The following is a 23,071-nucleotide window of genomic DNA, read 5'->3' as shown; positions in this document are numbered from 1 at the left end:
GAGTCTTTGTGTCTCAAGGCCCTGCTTTTCCAAAAACAGCTACAAAGAACACCAGGCTTGCAGACTTGATGTGGGCTAGGGGAATTCTCCTCAGACAAGGTTGCTCCCAAGAAAAGGAAACACCCTTTAAAAATATACAAGCTTGAATGAATACTCATTTCACATACCCTACACACACACACACACACACACACACACAGAGAGAGAGAGAGAGAGAGAGAGAGAGAGAGAGAGAGAGAGAGAGAGAGAGAGGCAGACTCCACAACCCTCCAGAACCCACTTCATACCACAAGCACAGAGCTGCAGTCCACAGCTCTCAGCCAATATGGCCACACGCTTTCTTGAAGGGTTCAGATTAAATGTGTACTGTTTGGAGTCTGATTTTTCTGTCTAACTTTGTGCTAGGATGGGTGCCCAGCACACATCACGTGAGGTCTGGTGGATGGATACTCTCTTCCATGGTGTCTGAAGAGCAGTTCTGCAGGCCAGGAGGCAAGGCTAGTAGGGAAGCGCCATCCATTGTGCCCACTATGATGCTCTCACTGCATGAGAAGGGAGCATAGGTTTGGCCACTGTTTCACTTCTGAGGGAACCCTGTCTAGGTCATGCAGGGGTAAGAGAATGTTTCTGTTGTTTGTTTGTTTGTTTGTTTGTTTGTTTAAGAAGGGGCTCTCACTATACAGCCCTTGCTAGTCTGGAACTCATGATATCGACTAGGCTGCTTTTGAATTCACAGAGATTTGTTTGACTTTTGGTGGTCTTGAAGACGAAATGATTAAAAACTGTCTGTGGATCACTTAGAGGGTAAGGTACAAGGTCAAACTATGGACGTTTGTAAATGAGATAAAATATTACAAATAAATATCACCATCATAGCTTGATGCCATGCCCTTTTGGTCTTTTTTTATAGCCTGGGATTTTCTACCTAGGTGATGGTCTTTGCTTTCAACTACACCTGACGCAAGCTCCCACTCCCAGCCACTCCTGCAGTGGCCCATGTGTATGGTCCAGGACTCCTGGAGACTTTGGAGAGGAAGAGTGAAGAAGTAGGCGTGGCCCTTGTCTTGGGGAGGGTCCTCCAGTTGGGAAAGATGGGAGGAACCCATGCCTCAGAGGAGTCTGTTGTAATGAGCTAGGGAAAGTACACATGTGGAACTGAGGAGCATCCAAGGCAATGACCCCAGGGCTTCTCCTTCTGTGGCGGGCTTCCCATGTGCCTTGCAAGTATGTGGCCACCTGAGGACACAGATGCCCAGAAATTCATACAGGACACTCACAGGCAGGTCCACAGCCTAACCCAATGCAGATAATCCCTCACTGAGACCCTTCCCAGGGGCTCTAGATGCCAACCTGCCACAACTAACCCTCACAAGGAGTGGCTAGTGGCGGTTCTCAACTAGTGGGTCACATCCCCCTTGGCAAACCTCTACCTACAAAAATACTTACATTACAATCCATAACAGCAGCAAAACTACAGTTTTGAAGTAGCAACAAAAATAATTTTATGGTTGGGGTCACCACAACATAAGTAACTATATTAAAGGGTGACAGCATTAGGAAGATTGAGCACCAATGGACTAAAGAGACGACTGAACAGTTAAGAGTGCTTGCTGCAGCAGGGCGCGGTGGCGCACTCCTGCAATCCCAGCACTCGGGAAAGCAGAAGCAGGTGGATCTGCAAGTCACATAAAGGTTTCCTGAAGGCTTTGGAGCCAAGGGACACATGGCTTTGAGTAACTCTTTGAGTTACTCTTCGGAGAGTGGTCACAGTGAAGACTGGCTTTGGATTTTAGGGCCAGCCTAATTCCAAACAAAGGGTCTCAGGTCCAGGACAGCACAAGCCTTCAGCAAACAGGAGAAAATCTGTAAGCTGTCACCTCTCACAAGGGAGAACACAGCTGTCCCTCAGGATGTCCCGGCCACCCTTGTGAATTCTGCACTCTTCTTGAGTGTCTGACCGTTGTCGCCTTGAGGACCTATGAGAGAATATTTCAAATGGTTGTAGCTGGGGGAACTAGGAGGCTGGTGAGGGCATGGAAACTCTGCAGCGTGGTAGGCTGCAGTGTGGAGACCATGGAAAAGCCAGGAACCTCCAACCTGGATTTTTTTTCTTTCTTTTTTGTTTGTTTTGTTTTTGTTTTTGTTTTGTTTTTTGAGACAGGGTCTCTCTGTGTAGCCTTGGCTGTCCTGGACTCACTTTGTAGACCAGGCTGGCCTCGAACTCACAGTGATCCACCTCCCTCTGCCTCCCAAGTGCTGGGATTAAAGGCCTGCGCCATCACACCTGGCTAAACCTGGATTTTTTAAAAGGCAGATCTATATTTGGGTCTGGCTGGTCTTATGTCAATTTGACACAAGCTAGAGTCAACTAAGAGGAGGAAACCTCAACTGAGAAAAGGCCTCCATATGACTGGGCTGTGGGCAAGTGTGTAGGTCATTCTGTAATTAGTGAGTGATGGGGGAGAGTCTGGCCCATTGTGGGCGGGGCCATCCCTGGGCTGATGGTCCTGGGTTCTATAACAAAGGTAGCTGAGCAAGCCATGGAGAGCAAGCCAGTAAGCAGCACCTGTCCATGGCCTCGGCATCAGCTCCTGCCTCCAGGTTCCTGCCCTGACTGCCTTCAAGGATGAACTGTGATGTGGAGGAGTAAGTGAAATAAACCCTTTCCTCCCCAACTTACTTTTGGTCATGATGTTTTACCATAGCAATAGTGACCTTGACTAAGATGAGGGGTTTAAGACATTTTAGAACACTGAGGGAACTCTTGTTTGCTATTCTCTTCTTTAGGGTAATGGACCTGACAAATTCTCCTGCCCATGGATGCTGGGTGTCTCTTGGCAGAGCCAGGCAACTTGCCAGCTGAGTCTGCTACATCTCCCCTCAGGAGGGAGGGAGGGACAGAGGACAGGAGGAGCCAGGATACCAGAGTTTAAGACCCAAGACCAGAGCAGAACCCAGGAGTGCAACAGCTGGCACAGGGGAGTATGGACACATGACTTCAGAATGACCTCGAACTTCTTCTCAGCTGAGAAAAAAACAGTAAGTAGCTGTAGAAGCTGTCATTTGTTCCCTCAGAGCCAGCTCATCTGAGCCTGCTTCCTCAGCTGCCTCTCAGGAACCTGACAGCTACCTCACTGGTCTTGTTCTTAGAAGAAAGGAAAGAAAGGATGACCAGCCTTTCCAAGTGCTTAGATAACCCATGGGGGTCACTGCTTCTGGAAAGACGGTTGGGGGCTGGTGCAGAAGTCACTGCCTTTGCAGGCAATAGGGACCTGACCCTCAGACTCCAGAGACTTGGGGATGAGAGGTACCACCTTGGATCTCCTGATCTTCCCACCTCAAAGCTCCCTGGACTCCTCACAAGCCACTTGTCCCCATACCCTTAGAGGCCTGTGTCAGCAGCCATATACAGACCTCGCTGGCTGTATGAAGTCATGTGCTTGAGAGCTGACAGCAGCCTCCGGGCTGGTCCTTTGATCCTCCTGGCTGCTGACATCTTCAAAACACAGTGCTTTCCCAGCTCCCTGCTCCCCGGTTGGTGGTAGCAGGTCTCCTGCGGGATGTGGCAGGTAGTAAACACAGACATGGTACACACACAGGTGGACTAAGTTGTCACACACACACACACACACACACACACACACACACACACACACACACACACACACACGGGATGGGTTCAACCCATTTGACCATGGTCAAGGAACTGGGGATCAGCCCCTTCTGGGACCTGGTTCCTAGGTCCTTGCTCTCATCCCCCTAGACCCTTCAAGATGCCAATGAAGATGCTCCTGGGGCACCTTCTGGGGGACTGTGTGAGGGCTCTCTGTGGGAGCCAGAAAGCCTTGGTTCCAGTTGAGAACTAGGAGTCAGTGTTCACTAACTGGGCAGGACACTTAAGGGCTGCTGTCCATTCCGTGTCCTCAGTTGTCTTTGAGGAGAGCCATGGTTGTATCCACAGTGAGATATGAGCAGGGAGGTACCCCAGGAGGCCATTTTTGTAGAACCAGATGTTCTACATAGGTGGTGGTGGGGAGGTGGGGGAGTGGGGGGTAGGGGAGTCGGGGGGGGGGTAGGGGAGTCGGGGGTTAGGGAAGTCATGTAGGGAAGTGAGACAGTGGTGGGGTAATGGAGGAGGCAGGAGAAAGAGTGCCCCTTGGTCCATGAGGCAGGCCGTAGGGGCATGAGCAGTTGCTATCTCCCCAAAACAGCCTGCAGTGGATTTACCAGAGTTCTCCAGGCAAACCAGGAACTGTATGTCCACATAACCTCCTATGAAGGGTTGGCTCACACAGCTACGGAGGCTGAGACGGCCCCAGTTCTTCCATCTACATGCTGGGCCCTTAGACAGGCTGGTGGAGCTGCAAGCCTTGAGAGCATCAAGGTTAATAGTGTCCATCCAAGGCTGAAGGATAGACATCCAGGAGCACCTAAGTGGCAGAAGCTCCTTGACCTAGCCCCTCAGTCAGGCTGAGAAGGAATGGAACCTTCCCCTGTCTTTCCTCCCCCTCCTCCTCCCCCACAGAGCCCTCATACGCTGAGCATGCCCACTCTTGAGGCTTGGACAGTGTGGTCCTCTCTCCAGTGGGCATGGTGGAAAACGCTGATGGAGGAATTTGTTTTGGGGGGGGGGCATCTAAGATGAGATGCAGAGGGGAACTTGCAAAAACGAGAGAGATGTATTACTCACAGGTTCCAGAGAGCTTGGGGTGCCAGTAGGAAGCTGGTGATGATTTCAGCCCCACCCACCAGCAACTCAGCCAGTAAGCATAAGACAGAGGGGAAACAGGCAGTGGACCTTGGCTTTTTCTGAGACCCAGTGGGTGTCTTAGATGGCGTGGGTTGACATACAAGAGGAACATATTTACACAAATTGACCAAGTCACATGCTGGCGTTCTTCTCCTGCATGGCTACTAATACGTATGACAACACTCCTGGGTCTCAGGAACCTCAAACATAGGACAAGAGGGACAGACTCACACCTGGCCGGCAGACTACAGCAGGGGTGCCCCTGTTGCCCTGTGGAGACCCATTGCTTGCCGGGTCCCGGGTGCAGCCCTATCATAGCAATAGCAGACTGATAAATTGCAACCTTTGCTCTAGGCCTCATGTTGCTTTTCTGTATCCAGATAGCCACCACTATTAGTTTTTTTGTTGTTGTTGTTGTTTTGTTTTTTAAAGGGTTTTGCTTTTAGGGGAAGAAAAACAGGAAAAAGCCAACAAAGGCAGCCAGACTTTATCTCACAGCAGTGGGGAGGTGGAGGGGGGCCGGGGGGCCTTTTTTGTGGGACTCATTTGTCAGGGACCCCTAGGCTGAGGTAAATGAGGGGAAGAAGGATGCAGAAAACCCTGTGGGAAGCTTTGACTGTTGGGTTAAATCCAGCCCCACCCACCTCTTCAGAGAATCCTCCTCTTTGGTTGAATACTGTACTGAACCCCTGGTCAGAACCCTCCTCCCCCACGCTGTCATTTTTCAGCCATGAGACGCTGGATTCTCTGGCTGGAGGCTCTGTGAGTGAGGAGGCACAGCCTCTGAGCGGCCAGCTAGGCCTCTGTCCTTTTCCGAGTGTGTTAATCTAGCTCTCCGACTGGTGCTAACTCTTCCAAGCTGGGTTCCTCCTCCTCTCGCTGCAGGGAAAGTGGAGCCTGACTTAACTTTTGAAGCCATGCAGAGAATGCGGGAGGCCACACCAGGCCGGATTAAAACCCGCTTTCCTGGCAGCTGGCTTTCTGACAGAAATGCCACAAGCCAGCACCTGGCAGCGTTTCTGGGCTGGCAAAGTGAAAACTTTGATTTTGTGCAGCTCACACAGTGGAGCCTGCAGCACCATGCAGCCCTGCTGTGTGACTTGCATTGTTGAGTGGGGCTGGTGCGGGGAGCCCTGTCGGCTGCTCTCATTTGACCAGAAGCTAATGGTGCCGTCTGCAGTTCCAGGGGAATTTGAACCGGGCACCATCCACTCCTGTCAGTCACAGCTCAAGTCCACCCGGGTGGTGTCACCAGGAATTCTGACCCTTTCCTTTCCCACCTGTCTGTTTAATTAGAGCCATGCTGTCATTAAAGGGCTGTCGGCTGCCCTATGCAAAGGTATAATGTACCGTTATTTTTAGGCTTAATAATTGAATTTTGAAGCAATCTCCAATTAAATGAAAAAAATGTATTGTCCTCTGCAAATGAGGAAACTGAGGTTGACTCAAGTCATATGAGGAAACACTAGCAGGCATGCAGGAGTTAGAAAAGCAGGCCAGCAAGGTTGCTCAGTGGTTAAAAGTGCTTGACCCACAAGCCCGATGACCTGAGTGTGAGCTTCAGAACCCACAGTTGGTGAGAACTGACTCCTGAAGGTTGTCCTCTGACCACCCCATGAACACTGTGACACAAGTATGCCTACACACACACACACACACACACACACACACACTAACAATAAGTGCAATTTAAAGAAAGAAAGAGGGGCTGGAGAGATGGCTCAGTAGTTAAGAACACTGGTTGCTCTTCCAGAGAACCTGTTTCGTTTCCCAGCACCCATGAGGCAGCTCACAATTGTCTGTAACTCCAGGATCTGACAACCTCACACAGACATACATACAAGCAAACCAACAACACACCTAAAATAAACATAAATAAAAAGAAAAGCAGGTTGACAGCTTGTTTGGTAGAGTGCCTGCTTAGCATGCAGGAAGCCCTGGACTGACCCACAGAGCTGCACTAAGTGGGTGCGTTGGCTCACACCTGTAATCCTAGCCTCCTGGCAGTGGAGGCAGGAGGATTACAGCTTCAAGGTCATCCTTGGCTACGTAGGCAGTGTGAAGCCAGCTTGGAATACAGAAGTCCTTGTTAGAACCTGTGTCATAAATGGAAGGAAGAGGAGGAAGGAGAGAGATGACTCTCAGATAGAGGGGACACTTAGCATGTCCTCTACATCTGCCACCTGCAAAGCCAGGGCTGGAGGAAGCAGCATAAGAGGACACTGCAAACCGATGACTACACTGGAGCGGGGAGGGCATGGTAGGAATTAGCTGGCAGGTGGGGGCGGCACTGGAGTGAGGCCACCCTCTTTTCCAGCTTCCTGACACTCAGACTCAAAGAAGGCACCACCCTGCTGTGACTCACTCTCCTGGGGTGGGGGTGGGGTTCCCAGGATGGCTGTAAGGAGAAGGAGCAAAGAGTTGAGTGAGTCCACAGGTGAATTTTGAAATGGAAGAGTGCTGGTGCCTCATGGGCGTGGTGTGTGTAGGGCGCCTGGGGTGGGTGAGGCTGTGGGCACTGTGAGCGCCTTTCAGGGGCCTCCATCTCTGCCTCAGTTGGAAAGCAGAACACGCTTTAAGGACAGCCGTACAAGTGCTCACTGTTTCCAGGGTCCAGGTCTGCCTTCTTCCTTCCTGTTTCTCTGCCCACAAGACTCACCAGACTGTAAGCAATGCTGCCTCCAGGCCACGTGCTCCTGGAGAGGACCACAACATGCCTTGGCTTTCCTGGAACTCCCTTCTATACTTGGAGCCTGGGCATAGCCCTCCCCATAGCCATGCAGGGAGTTCCACACCCAGGAGAAGCAGAGCCCTGGGACTGCAGGGCCTGGTGCCTGGCAGCCTCAGGCGCAGAACTGCCATCCTCCACCTACCATTTACAGCTCTGGCCTGGAGAGGGGCGTGTCTCCCCAAGGTGGGTTTCATACTGCTTCCTTCCTTCTCATAAGGGCCATCTGAGGTGGGTGCTCTTATTAGCCCCTGCATGCGATGAAACCTCGGTGCCCAGAGACAGTGAAAAGCGGGAACAGACTGGAAGCCAAAGACCAGCTCCAGAGTGTGATCTTAAACAGGGGCTGACATCTGTGTACACTATAAGCCAGACATTGCACAAGGCTTTGGAAATTTAGGACAAAGTCTCCCTCACTGCCTGGGAGAAAGAAACAGGTTGCCTGGGTGACAGTGCCCGAGTGGGTAGGTTATGTGTGTCACTAGGAGCCCTTCCCTCAGAGCCGCCTGAGGTCAGAGATCTCCATGTTCCTGGTACCCCCCTCTCTTTGTAAATAGAAACACCCATCACTCCACCAAGAACAACTCACTACTGGGCAAAAATATAAATTTGGGGCTCCTCAAACTCTACAATTATGCAGATACCTGCTTCAGGCTTGTCTCTTCTTGGAAAATTCTAGAACCTTCACATATGCCTTATAGAAGCAGGCAGCTAAGGAGGCATACTGGGGTGTCCTGTGGGCAGAAGATAAGGGGCAGGGGCGGAGTCCACAGCAGAGCGGTTGCAAGCTCTGGTGGCTTGCTAGGGCCCCTGCTTCAGTTGGAGAAGGGTACAGAAGGTGGGGGCTGAGCATCCAGAGACAGGGGTGATGGGCTGAGTCCTGGATGGCACACAGGAGGCCTAAGTTCCAACCTGCCTCTAGTTCACCAGTTGTCTGGTACTTGCTGGGCCCACCATCCTGCGCTTCAGTTTCCTTAGCTGTTAACAAAGGCTGCCACAGCCCCCTTGGACCATTTCCACCAGTGACGTTTAGGTCCCAGCTCTACAATTCGTGACAGTCATTGCTGTTTGGATACCATCTACAATCTTTTGGTCAAGATCCCTTGGTCTTTGAGATGAATAAATGCAGATGCGATGTTTGGACTTAAAGGGCTGCCCCAGGGAGTGGTCTCTCCAGCCTCTGCTCTTCCTCTGTCTTGCAGTGAGCACTATTTCTGTGTCTACTTTCTACAGCATCATACACAACACCAACCAAACAACAAAAAGGGCCATGCCTATATCGATGTAGATTCAACAGCTGGAAAAGCCACTTCTCTTGACAGCCCATGGTGATGCAGCAACAACAAGCAAGTAAGGAAGAATGAAGAAAGGACAGAATGCAGAGGACAAGAACATGCCATTGAGTCAGGCAGAGTGGAAAGACAAGAGAATGCATGGACACGGTCAGTCTACCTTTCCACTCCTGTAGCTTTTCTTTGAAGACATAAGTGTCTCCTTTCCTAGTGGTCTTGTTTTCTTTGGTCAACTATAGCCTGAAAATATGGCATAGAAGATTCTAGAATAAATATTCCAGTCTTTTAAATTGTATACCATCCCCACTAAAGTGAGGAAACTTCAAGCTCTTCTGCCATCTTGCCCAGGACATAATGCATCGCTATGCAGTGTTTCCATGCTGTATATGTTACCCACCTGTGAGTTCCCATTGCAGTCTTCTGACGACACAGACTGCCTTGGTGTCATCGTGCTTGGACTCAAATAAAAATTATGCTAAACTTTACCGGAGGTATGTGTGCTTAGGGGGGGAAAAGCATCATGGGCAGGCATCAGCACTGTCTGGGTGGAGAAGTAGCCCACCTGGGTAAAGGGCGAGTACTGCATCTTCTGTTTTATCTTTGAAATAGCTCATCTGACAAGAACTGGCATGAGCTAGGTAGAAACAAAGGACCATGAGCATCAACTGAGTCTGCACACCGAGACCCTGTGGTTTTAAGCAAAGACACCTTCTGGCTGTGGGCCAGGAACAGATTGCTAGAACTTCTGTGGCCCAGGCACCACTGTGGAAGCTGGGAGTACACAAAGCAGGTACCAACCGCTAGCCAGCTCCACGGAGGTGGACTTGGGAGGCAGAGGGAGGTGGACCTAAGGAGAGGAGCAGGGACGCACCTTCCTGCCCTGTCGGGACATCTTTAGGGTCCCGGAAAATGAACACCAAGGGCCGGAGGGCAGCAGACTCCAAGCAGGCAGCTTCCTTCTGCCTTCAACTCTTCCCACTGTACTATCAGCTGACTGAGGGTACCCCAGGCCCCAGCTGCCCCTACTATCACTCTGAATATTTTTTGGCAGGATTAGCCTCTTAGATCAAGGTGCTGCCAATATCTTCCTGATCAAAAACCTAGCCCTGCCTCCTCCGCTGAATAGAATCCTGGCTATTTGTACACAAGCCAGCTGGGGCCACACCTACCAAGCACTGCCCCTGACCTTCAGCCCTGAGTACCTGCCAAGTGTCCCTCAGTCCACGCGGCTCTTCCTGATCTCATTTATGCGTCCTTACTATATCCATGTACCCCTTTGCCATCCAATAGAGGGATGAATCTCATATACCCCAGGTATCCAATGCAGGCCATGACCTGTATGCTTGTCACATAGTCTTGTCTCCAGCCCCATCTGCATGGCCTATGGGTTTTTCCAGTTTGCAGCTGTGTGTGCTTTGCCTCTTCCTGCAACACACACACAGTAAGGTGCTCAGTGAATATGCTCCTGTGAGTGGCGGTCCAAAGTCCAAGCTTGATACAGGAATAGCAAGGTGAGATGTCACAGGCACAGTGACCTCCTCTGAGTATTCCTGCCTGGGTAAGGCTTTAGGTCCTGTTATCTGGTTGCATAGAACTCTCTTGGTGCTTAAACGTGTTTTACAGATAAAGAAATGGAAGCCTAAAAAAATGAAGATATGGTCTAGCGCCTGAGAGCTGAGGAACAGTGGGGTTCCAGCTAGCATGGATGATCACTCTCAATGTAGCCACTCCCCTACTTTTAGTTTTGTGTGTGTGTTTTCTTTGTTTTTTGGTTTTGTTTTGTCGTTGTTCGTTTGTTTTGCTTTTCAAGACAGGGTTTCTCTGTATAGCCCTAGCTGTCCTGGACTCCTATTGTAGACCAGGCTAGCCTTGACCTCACAGAGATATATCTGCTTCTGCCTCCCAAGTGCTGGTATTAAAGGCATGTGACTCCACCGCCCCGCCCTTACTTCTTAATGTAAGCATGGGTGTTTTGCTTTCGTGGTAGAGAAAGGGACAGGGAAGGGGAGTGGTGAGCGAGGCAGGAGACAGTTCAGCACCAGGTGGAGTTCCTCTCCTGAAGCCACATTTAAGGTAAGCATTGCACCATAGTCTATCAGCTGACGGCACAGACAGTCGAACACCGGAAGGCCTCCTGCAGAAGGAGGCCTTTGCCAAGCGGTGCCTGAAGCCTCTCCTGCCTCTTCCAGGCAGCGCCAGCCCCAGGCACATGAGGAGGATGTCCTGGGCTGTTCCTTCTGAGGACGCCTTCAAGAAGAGTCTGCACTCTAAGAGTGGCTGAACAAGCACACCGCTCCAGCTACCCCAGCTCCCTTGTGGCCCATGGTGTAGGTGCTTGGGGCAGAAGAAGGGCAGGCCTGCAGAAAAGGCCTGTGCTGTGTGAGGAGAATGCAGGATGCACTTGGACAAAAATGCCGAGAAGGAAGGTCCAGAGGCATCATGATTAATGATATGCAGAAGAAATTAGTGGCCGAGGACCCCATTCCAACCACAGGCTTAGTGTGACAATAGCACACATGAATTCCCCACCCCTGGATGTCTAGTTTAGGTCTCCCAGTGCCAGAAAAGATGACCTATGAAAATGACTTAAGGAGGCTCAGGGTGGGGCTAGAGAGATGGCGCAGAGGTTAAGGGAACTGACTGCTCTTCCAGAGGTCCTGAGTTCAATTCCTAGAAACCACATGGTGGCTCACAACCATCTGGTGCCCTCTCCTGACCTGTAGGTGTACATGCAGCCAGAGCACTATATACATAATAAATAAATAAATAAATAAATAAATACATAAATAAATAGGCTCAGGGTTTTAGAGCTACCATGTGGGTGCTGGGAACCCCTCTGCAAGAGCAGCCAGTGTTCTTGACCTGTGAGAGTCTCTCCAGGCCCCATTGTTTGAACCTTTTATTTTATTTTGCCTGTGTGTATGTCTGTGTACCATGTAAGTGCCTGGTGCCACAGAGGCCAGGAGAAGGGGGCCGACCCCCTGAAACTGCACAGAAGGCAACAGTGATGAGTGAGGATGTCACATGACTGGCAGAGCTGAGGCTGTCAACCTAAACCATCCCTGAAGCCGAAATGACCTGCTCTTTGGTCTAGACTAAGCAACAAAGAGCGTCGCACTCATCCCTCATCATTGAGCCTTCATTTCAGTTTTGTTTTGTTTGTTTGTTTTGTATTTTGGGTTTGTTTTGTGAGATAGGGTTTCTCTGTGTAGCCTTGGCTGTCCTGCACTCGCTTTGTAGACCAGGCTGGCCTTGAACTCGCAGCGATCCGCCTGCCTCTGCCTTCCTAGTGCTGGGATTAAAGGCATGCGCCACCACACCCAGCTTCTTCCTTTCAGTTTTATTTGTACTGGAAAAGAGCGTGCTCTCAGACGCAGCAGGCTGGCTCAGAGCTTTGGTGTGATGCCATCTGCGGCTCACACAGGATTCTCAGGACAAACCAGCTTCGACATTCAGAAAAGACAAGGCAACGACGAGCTGACACATTAACACAGTTCTCAGTAAAGGCAGAACTGACTCCCCGCGTAACAGCATTTAAATTCAAATAGGTTCCACATTATTTCTTGGGAACAGTGTGTCTTCATAAATTGTTTATGTTTGAGTGGAAAAATCATTAACCAGAAAAACTCACAGCCTGATCTCTCCTGGGAAATATCACAAAATGAAAAGCATAGAGCGTATATCTTCCCATTGCATGAAACCATGAGTGTGACACACCATGAAAGAGGCCGCTGTGCTGACCTGCCAGTGGGCTCAGAGGCCAAGCTCCAAACCCTGCCCGCCCACTCGCCCTGCATGCTGCCAGCGTCTTTAAAATTTTGGGGAGCTCATTTCAATACTTACAGCCCAGCCAGCGTGGGAGGAAGATTAATAATGCATCCTCTTTTCAGCCACAGGTTCCTCAGCTGCAGAGACTGCAGAGAGCACCAGGCTCTGCAGCCGAGCAGCCTAGAGTCAAACATTCTGTAGTGGGGGAGTTGCAAGGAATTTGCAAGTCATCCCAAAACCACGTGAGTTGCTTTCCTTCCTTCCTCCCTCTCTCCCTCCCTCCCTCCCTCCCTTTCTTCCTCTCTTCCCTCTTTGCTTTTTTTCTTCTTTCTTTTAATGGTAGTGAATTAATGGAATTAAGAAACATGGTTTTTCTTCTTCTCCTCCTCCTCCTCCTCTTCCCCCTCCTAAACTGTTGAGACTAAGGTACCCCACCTCAATGAGCCTTTTCTGCAATGTGGTCTCAAAGGTACCACTGGGGCTCCGCCCACTTAGGGCAGGGACACCTTCTTCCTGATGGGTGTAGCCAGGACAGTGTCCAGGAAGCCAAGGAATAGTCCAGACACAGGAGGACACAGGAAGTCTGGGGCAAAGTCAAGTGTCTGGGCCTTGTGGCAGCATGAGGCATGTAGTCAAATTGAGCTCCAAATCAGGACGCAAAGATGGATGAAGGATGGTGCGCAGTTGGCTTTCCTTCATCATTCAGCCGTGGCCCTCACCCCATGGGATGGTGCATCCTACTTCAGGTTGGATTTCCCGGCTCAGTGAAACTCCGCTGGGCATGACCTCGATGATATGTTCAGAAGTGTGACTCCTGAGGGATTTTAAAGTCCAATCGAGTTGACCATTGCACAGGAACAGAAAGGGATATGGGGGACAGAGGAGCCTGTCCTGCTGGCCTGTTGGATCACATTCCCTTTGAATGGATCATTGCTCTGTTTTCACAATGCTCACAGCAGGCAGGAGGATCCCAGGTCTCTCCTTCACCTATGCTAAGGATCACAGGTTGGGGCTGTGATCATAGCAAAGGGGCTCCCCACATCTTAGGGATTTCCCTCATCTTTCTTCTGACTGAGACTCTCTCCCCATCCACTCACCCCACATCCCCACCCTTCCCACATCTGTCCAGAACTCCAGGGAAGCTAAGCTATTTCTAGGTAACCAAGGAACTCCCCAAACCTGTGGCTGCTTGCTGGGTTTGGCCAATGGGAAGGACCCATGGCAGACAGGAAAGGGAGCCCATGTGGAGTGAAGGTGGCTGTCTAGGCCCTCGCCTGCTGCCCGCCTGTCCCTCCTGCCTGCTTCCTGCTGCTCCATCCCTGTCTGGCTCCCAGCCCAGTGGAGCTGACCTATCTGCATACCTCAGCCGCTGCCCCCTAGGCTGCAACCATCCATTCTTCTCACAGTCTGACTACTCACTTGAGACTGAGACGTTAGGCAACTCCATGCATTGAGGGCAAAGGCCCCATCTAAGCCAGGTTTAACCTGCCCTTTGCTTTTTCCAAGTAAGTCCTCCTTGGTGGCAGCCCTACCTCAGGTTCAAGGGGGTCGGTAGACTCCTGCATCCTCAGCCTCTCCCTAGGATGCTCTGCCCAACCCTCGACTGGTCCCTGGAGTGTTTCAAGCTTCCTTTAGGTGTCCTTCAACTGTAGCCCTAGGAAGCCTGGCCTGGTCTCCAGCCAGCCCCACTGTGAGTGGCCTCCTGGCTGTATCTGCCATCTTTTTTGTGCTCCTGGAAAGCAAGCTCTCCTGCAGGCAATTCTGCTGGGTTTGCTCCTGGGAGACCTCTCTGCTGTAAGATGGGGATAAGACAGAAAGGGTCCAGAAAGGTGACAGAATTCTGCTGTTCTCTGGGTTCTTTTTTTAAAGTTTAAAATAAATGTTTCTACAATTTTGTTAAGATGACTACAAACCTGGAATACTACTGTCAATGCAGAATGTGCTGTTGTTATTGGTCTTTTAATGTGAATATATATTTACAAATTATAATCACATAATTATTGTGTAGCTATAATCCACATATTTTATATATACAAAGTCATGCAATCTATATCTCACATTTATTTATACACAAACCACATCTATATGTAATACACATATATTTTCATATGACTTAGAGATACAAGTCACATATAGACTTCCACTTGTATATATAATTCACACATATATTTGTATATGTGTATGTAATTCATATGTGTATAATTTTTGAAAACTTGAGCTGTACATTCAACTTTGGAAAATGTCCACCATTTTATGATGCTGAGTTGGGATTGCACCGAGATTAACAGCTATATTGATCTAGAAATGTTAAACTTAATTTTCCCATTTGTGTGAGGACACATACACAGACTTTACTATCTTAACTACATGGATTTGACTATTGAAATTAATAAAATGTTCTCCCGATAACGAAGAACATCAGCAACAACAGAGAACAGGAAAGGCTGAGGGGTTCATCAAGGGAGTCACCCCATTCCTGCCTTGAGCCCACTGCAGACCTTGTTTGGCTCCAGCAAAGTTACAGGAGGATGGCTGCTGGTTCTACTGTTGGGGGACTCTGAAGTGGCTACTTCTGGGGTCACAGCATGCAGCTGGTAGAGACAGTGAGGTCCCCCAGGGTAAGCAGCAGGGGTTCTACAGTCTTCCAGTAAGTCTCCACAGGGCCACAGCAGACATTAGAAACAAGTGGTCAGAGGGGTCCCTGCTACAGAGGGCGTTCCTGCCCATCCTCTGTCCCGAAAAAGGCCATGCCATTCTCCTTTTCTGGTACTCCCACCTGGCTAGCAAACTCCATTATACCATAAGATCCTTCACTCCCATTCCCTCCTCTCTTCTGCCTTCCTGATGTTGGTGTTGCCTTCCTAAGAAGAATTAACAACTTCGGGCAGGCCTCGTTAGCACAAGTGTGGATCACTGAAATCAGTAAGATGGGTTACAATAAGCATACAATGGGCAGATCACTGCACCCCAGTTTCTGAAACTCAGAAGTGTCACAGGAAAGTCTCATTACATTCTAGACCGCGCGGCACCCCTCCCTCTGCACCTCCACACCCGCTGCCTGAGAGGCCAGTGCTTCACTGGACCCGAGCTCCGCCTTGGCTGTGGAGACCTGGCCTGCTCCTTCTGCCTCCATCTTAATCTGCTTTATGGTTCCAGTAAACTCTACCTAATATGCTCCCATCCGGTGGCCGCTTGGCCCAAGGAGCCTCGCACCAAAAGGCCCTGCATGCACAGAAGCTGAATCCGCAACAAGGATGCATTGTTCAGACTCAGGAGGGTGGGATGAATCGGAGCAGACATGTTAAACAGAATTAAACTGGCCCTCTGGCCACAGCAGCAGCAGCCCACAGAAAGCCCACGCTGCTGGACATACAGTGGCTTCTTCAGACAATAAATGCCAAGTGCTTGGAATTAAACAAACAAACAAAAAACAAAAACAAAAACCAAACAAACAAAAAACCAAAACAGCCTTTTTAAAAGCTGGTTTAAGCTGGGGCGGTGGTGCACGCCTTTAATCCCAGCAGCACTCTCGGGAGGCAGAAGCAGGTGGATCCCTGTGAGTTGGAGGCCAGCCTGGTCTACAAAGAGAGTCCAGGACATCAAGGCTACACAGAGAAACCCTGTCTTGAGAAAGAAAGAAAGAAAGAAAGAAAGAAAGAAAGAAAGAAAGAAAAGGGTTTAAAGTTGCTCGACAGACTAGGGCCCACTTAGTCCTGCTCCTGTTCGAGCCCCATGGATGGAAAGCCATCTCTGGACTCAATAGGGATCTTCACTTTTGGTAGAAGAGTGAACCTCTTGTGTTGCTATTCCTCAGAGAAAGAATTTCCCTCCATCAAGGAGGAGGGGCCACATAAGACTCAAGAAGTAAATGGCTCTTACCAGGCTCAGAAAATGAACACAACTCAAAAGTTTCAGGAAGTTTTGGAAACTTACAGAATTCTTAAGGTTGTTACAACAACAACAACAACAACAACAAAAAAGCCTTGTAACAATCACTGGGGAGAGGAGGAGAGTCCGCCACAGTAGGTGGAGCTGCCTGTGAGTCTTCCAAGAAGCTCCAAGGATAACCGCTTTCTTGAGTCTCCCAGGCTTCCATGAGGCTTCCAGTGGCATAGCAAGCTTTGAGACATCCATGCTCCTGGGAGAAACTCCTCACCCATGGTGGGGCAGGCATGGTGACAGGAGTGTGAGGCAGCTGGCCACACCGCACTGCAGTCAGAGCAAGACGAATGCTGACCATCTACTCCAGGTCTCCTTTTTATGCAATCCAGGACCCCAGCCCATGGAGCTGTGCTGCCCATATTCAGGAGAGGTTTCCCTCCTCAGTTATACCTCTGGAAATGCCCTTCCAGTCCCTCCCAAGTGCCTCTCCTCAGTGATTCTCAATCCTGCCATGTAGACAACACAGATCGCCGTCAGCCTTGCAGGTGCATGCTAAGGTCAGAGGCGTGAGCGTTTGCCAGTGTGTGGACTGGCACTTGCCTCAGAGTACTTGCTGTTCAAGGATTGGGCTGTTCATAGCATCTCTCCTGGCCCTCATAACCAGGCTCGCTGCTCCTACAATTCCATCACTGCCTGTTTGGGTGAGTCCTGAGCAGGAAGGATCTGGAAGGAAGAAATAGCATCCATGTCCACAGAGGCCATGAAAGCCCAGCCAAGTCTTTGTGAGGCTAAGTTGCCCTGCCCTGTGCTCCATGCCTCAGCATGCTGACCACAGCCCCACAAGTCTCTCCCTGTGCCTCAGGGCACCAGGGCAGCATCTGGACCTCAGCACATACCTGATGGAACACTGAGTGCTCTGGGTTGGAGGTCATCTCTCTGGGACTCAGTCTACGTCCTTTTCTTACCTATTGTGACCCAGGTTGATTTCTTCTTCTCTGCACACGGAATAGAGGGTAGGAAAGAGTCCAACTCCCAGGCAAAAGGCTTAATTCGTTGGTGAGTCCTTCATGATTGGCAAAGAGATGTGGTCAGGGAAGCATTACTGTCTTCAGAAGCACCTGGTGCATGAGGCCTGTGGGATGCTCTGTCTGCCAGGGAAAGCAGAAAGAAGGGCCATGGTCTCGGGAACTTCGCACTGGCAGGCTGGCCATGGGGTACCAGGGAAGATGAGGCTAGTTTGTGGCACCTGCAGACGGGTTGTAAGGAACCTGGAGGGGCCAGAAATAACGCCCTGAACCTAGGACGAGGGAGCGCCAGAGGGAACAGTCTCCAGGACCTCACAGAAGACTGGCTTCCCTACAGCATAGCCGAGATGACCAGGCTCAGGGCAGAAAGAGGCTCTGTGTCCATGGCTTTAAACACATTAAACACTACAGAGACAGCCAGACATGGTGGCACACGCTTTTAACCCCAGCACTTGGAAGGCAGAGGCAGGAGGATCTCTGTGGGTTCAAGGCCAGCCTGGTCTACAAAGAGAGTTCTGGGATAGCCAAGGCTACATAGAGAAGCCCTGTCTTCAAAAACTAAAACAAACATAAACAAAAGAACCTTCCAGAGACCCTGGAAGAGGAGGAGAAGGGATTTGTGAGGGTGCTCTTCAACCTGTCCTCAGCTGTCACCAGGTGATCTCAGTACCACCAGGTGACATCATACTCATCAGGTGCCCCCACCGCAGAGCCTTGAGGAAAGCTGGTCCCCAGGCCTTCCTGGCAAACTATCCACTTGGGGAGGGGGAGGGGGCTTCGAGTGGTGGTACTCCCTCCCCTCAGCTATGTCTTTAAGTCTCAGCCAAAGAGCTATGAAGGGTACCAGTCAGTTGAACTCTTGCATGGCAGGGGCCCAGCTCATGCAGCCCGGAGCTAGGGGTTGCACCCGGTAGAAAAGAGCTTTCCCACCTGCAGAAAAGGATCTAATCCAGGTGTGTAGAGATGGGGGTGGGGGTGGGGAGTGGCAGGGGGGCAGGGGCGGCTTCCTTCCAGAGCACACATTCCTGTGGAGTAGGAGGGGAAGGAAGCTTCCTGAAAGTGGTCAACTTCAACTGTACCCTGGCTGCAAAGAGATGTAGACACACATGGGAGAAATCTGTGGAAGACCCATAGGGCCATGGAATTAGGGTCTGTGAGCTCCCAGAGACACAAGAAAAGGCATTCCTGAATTTTCTTTTTCTGGGGCTGAACAGCTGCCAAACTGCCCCCACTTTGAATTTCAGGGACAGTATGGATAGGCACAAGATGGGGGATAGGGGGGGGCAGGAAGGAAGTCCTGGTGTGTCTTACCCTGATCCTTTTCTCCTCTCACTCCCTCAGACAAGTTTGTTATAAGAGCAAAAAGGGCTGCCCTCCCCAGGACTCCCCCATGCCTAGCCCTGCCTGCACAGAAAAGTGACCAGCTGACATTTAGGATTGCTGGGACAAAACAGGATTGACCGAGTGGCACTGAATAAACGAAGTGAGGTGGCTGTACACAGGGAGTCCACGCCCCTCTGGTGACACTGAAGCAAATATATCTCTACCATCAAAGTATGTACAAAGAAAAACAAACGAACAGAAATGGTCCAGGCAGAAGGGATTTGCAACCCAGGCTAACTCAACCAGCTTCCTTTTGGATGAATCAGTTGAGAGCTGAAAATCAGAAAAACCTGTCAGGCCCTGTCTGTCTGAGCCCTACTCTCCCACTAAGCTCCTCCAGCAGGTGTGAGAGCTAGGCAAGCTCAGGGACACTGTCTTCCCTCCTCCTAGCTCTAAAACTGCAAGGTAAGCCTAACCCAAAGCTTGGGGAGGAAAAAAAGGGGCGAGCAAGGCTAGCCAAGTGGGGTGAGCCCCAGGCTCAGTGAGTGACCCTGCCCACTACACACACACACACACACACACACACACACACACACACACTCTCTCTCTCTCTCTCTCTCTCTCTCTCTCTCTCTCTCTCTCTCTCTCGCTCTCTCTCGCTCTCTCTCGCTCTAGCTCTCGCTCTCTCTCAAAATCCTGGTCAGCTCTCAGTGAAACCTTAATCTCCCATTCGGCTAGGGACCCTTGATGTCCCTGGGGTGGATGAGAGGGGTTAAGTGTTCCAGGGTCATCCTCTCCCTCCCCGAAGAGATTGCAATTTGGACCAGAAGGGGAGAAATCTCCAAATTCCTGTTTCCCCCTTGCTAGGGTCCCTGGTCTTCTAGAGTTTGCATGAAGCCTCCATCTTGTTCCCACCCATCCCTGCCTCCCACTCACCCCGACTCCCACCCGCGCCTTGCTGCCTACTTCCACTTACGAGGTGAAATGCCCAAGTCTTGGGCAGTGCAGTCCCTAATGGTTGCAGTGGGACCCCAGTGCCCCACCCCTATGCACAGTCCATACTTGGCACTTTTTGGGCCCTGTCCCTGCCACTCAGCTAAGGGCTATAAGTGTAGGTGATTTGTAGAAAAGAGAGCCTACCTCCCACAGGGTGGAGTTACTGAGCGACCCCGGGGCCCCAGACACTCACCGCACAGGAACCACACTCCAGAAGTTCCAGGAAGGTCCATAGGAACTCAAAACAGGTTCACTGTAGAAAATCATCCTTTTTGTCACCCACCTGTACATTCGCAGCAGATGAGCTCGTGGTTCCTGTGCGTGGTGTTCGTGGTCCTCACAGGCCCCATGGCTCACCCACCCCGCGGTGCCCAAGATACCCAGGACCTACGGCCTAGGGCGTGGAAAGTAGGGAGAAGGGCAGAAACAGGATATGTGAGTCCTGAATCATCGTCCGTTTTTTGAAGGGGCTGGGTAAATGCACTGGCCTAAGAGGAGACATTGGAGCCTCAGAGCTCCGAAACAGGTGCCCACCGAGACTGGGTGAATGAAGACGGACCCGGTAGCCTTGCCCTGTCCAGGCCAGTGAGCCAGGAACCCAGCTCTGCGGCCTTCTCGCCCCTCCCCAGCGCAGCGCCGCCACTGTCTGCAGCGTTCAGCCCAGGTCCCCTCTGAGAGGAAGACTGAGAGGTTGGCTTTTGTCTGACCTGGTCACACGGAGCCATTTCGTGGAATAAAGGCTTAACGCTCCGTGAACACGCAGAAAAAGCTGGCGCTGGCCCTCTGACAATCCTATTGTCTCAGGCCTGAGCCCGGAGGTTTGGTCTGAAAGCGCCAAGTTCATGACATTTCAAAGAGAAACGATACTGGGAGGAGGTGTGGAGGAGTTGGGGGGTGTAGAGAAGAAATAAAACCCCAAAATACAAAGGTAGCAATATTTGGCTCCTTCCCCGCTGTGCGCCTCACCCCACCCACCTCAGAACAAATCTCCTTTTCCAGACTATCTGGAAACGAGGGGCCCCCGAGCTGAAACCCGGATAAGTCCCGGGGGCTGCGGTTTGGAAGGCGAAGGTGTGAAAATATGCCCACATAAGCCGCGTGCGAGCTTGCTAGGCTGTCGTAGCACAGGCTTCCATTGTCCTAGCTGCCCCCGAAGGATGACGCTACAAATTTGCCAAGACTTGAGGTGTCAAAAGAGTTTCTTTAACGACCTGATGTATCATTGTTTTCTTTTATTTCTTATTATTATTACCACATCTCTTTCCCCACCCCACCCCCGCCGCCGCCCCATTTTTTTTTTTCTTAAAGCAAAGTTATTTTCTGAGCCAGGGAACTTTTTTTTCCCTTTTTTTCTTTTTTGGTGTTTAATTTGTTTAATATGCCTTTGTAAAAGCAAATAATTCGGTAGGGAAAGCGAGGTCGTCAGGAAATTGAATGTGTTTTGTCTCCAGCCAAGTTTCCCTTGAGTGATTTCGTTTGCTTTCTGTCTCGCACAGCCGCCTCTGCACTGGGACCTCCAGGCCCGGCTGGCAGGAAGGCAGCCCACCGAGCCTCTCCCCACTTTAGGGGGTCAGCACCCCTCAGCCTAACCGACTAGGTAAACCATCCTCTGGAAGAAAAAGGAAAAAAAAAACCGCCAAAAACCGTGGCTTTGCAGACTCATTGTAGTGCGAGGAGAAAATAGGATTAGGCCAAAGTATGAGCAAGGTAAGTCGGATTACCAGCAAGGTTCACTACGCTCTGGCTTTCTTTTGTGATTTTAATTGTACAAAGGTATCTGCTTCCCTTCTCTGGTTTTATTTAAAGAGGCTGTTTGTTTGTGCCCAAGAGGTAAGTGACGAGCCAGAAGGCTGTGTGGGATTGCACACTATAACCTTGCAAAATGACATCTCGCCCTGTAACGTGTGACACGCACGGGTAGATAAAGGAAGTGCGCCAAGCACGGCCTTTGTTAACGCTTCTTGCCCCCTGGCGTCTCTTTGATGGAAGGACACCCCACTCCCGTTGGTGTCTGCCAAAGCGGGCGCCTTCCCCACAGGCAACCGCAGTGAGGACTACAAATCGATTCATTTTTTAAAATATCCAGGCAGAGTCGGGTGTTTAAAAACTTATGAGCAGGGACCTTAGATCATCAAACCTCGAGAGAGAGGAATTGGCAAAAACCTGCCCGGTTTTATTATTTTAAAACTAAGTCTGTTGCCTTTTTTGCCACATGTAAATTTAGTCCGGGTTTGTTAATCAGGCTCTTGTGTGTGTTATAAATTAACACAGTGTCTTTGGGGCGAGGCAAGAGAGAATTTATAATCGTTTAAGTTTGCAATTAACGTTGAGGGCAGAGGGCTGCAGCTAGCTCCCTGAGTAGCCAAGGCCGTTCAGAAAGCATTTGGAAGCTATCAAGTCTGTCTGTGGCTTTTCTGAAGCTTCGCGCTAAGCTGAAAGCTAAAGGGACAGGATCCAATCCAAAATAGAATGCTTTTGCTGTTCTGGTCGGGAGTGGAATGTGGGTCTGGGGAAAGCTCAGCGCCACAGGAAAAGAAAGTGTGGGGTGATCAAAGTTTCCGCTTCTGTGGCAGTGCTGAGAAAAGGAAAGGCCAGGAGGGCTCCCTCTAAGCCTTCAGACTCAGAGTGTCTCTTTCTGAAAACCGAGACAGGTGCCTCCCCCAAAGACTGTCAGACTCCTGGGGAAGCAGTGGCAGACAGGTCTCCTTGCTGCGGAGGCGCAAGCTTGTTTTTGCGTGTTTTCTTCTCTTTGCTGCCCCTGGGTGGGGCGTTTCTGTGGCTTTCTCTAGGTGATTTGAGAAGAGTGTTTCTAACAATTTTATTAGCCTGGAAGAGGAAACCGAGAGCCAGGGCTTTTGTTTGCCTCTCCATTCTTCCTCTTTTCCATATGTAACGATATGCATGCATGTAAGAAGCAATGGACTCTGCCGAACAAAATCTTGCTGATGCCATGTTTCAGTGGTGCTGGTTGCAGATTCACGCCTGAGTGCCTCTTTAAAAACAATCGATAACTTAGTTCACTGCTAAGGCACAGACTCCAGGAGCTGTTATCTTCTCAGAGGTGGGATGGAACCTCTTTGATCTAGATTGTATTCTGGTTAAGTAGCAGAGACTCATTTACAAGTTTCCAGAAGGCTCCTTCCTCAAAGGCCTGTCCTTTCTGACTTTTGCTGGTCTTTCAGCTGTGAATTCTCTAGGAAAGGCTTTGGCGTCCCCCAGCTGCTGGGGACGGTGAGCCATACCTGGACAGCTCCTCTCATCGGAACTTGGACTTCCTCTCCTGCCTTATTTTACTGGTGTGGAATTT

General features: G+C 50.4%; 1 long non-coding RNA gene across 1 annotated transcript; it reads right to left on the bottom strand.

Moving 5' to 3' along the window:
• Positions 1 to 16,391: 16,391 nt before the first annotated feature.
• On the bottom strand, positions 16,392 to 20,149 carry LOC311598884. The gene is made up of 3 exons (XR_014779688.1): positions 20,048 to 20,149; positions 17,386 to 17,568; positions 16,392 to 17,143 (listed from the first exon to the last, which is right to left on the bottom strand). It is a non-coding gene; the product is annotated as an uncharacterized lncRNA (long non-coding RNA).
• Between the last annotated feature and the right edge of the window lie 2,922 nt (positions 20,150 to 23,071).

The sequence above is a fragment of the Acomys minous genome (genome assembly GCF_964271855.1).
Source record: "Acomys minous genome assembly, chromosome: 6".
NCBI lineage: Eukaryota > Metazoa > Chordata > Mammalia > Rodentia > Muridae > Acomys > Acomys minous.
This window is presented reverse-complemented; position numbering and strand designations above follow the sequence as displayed.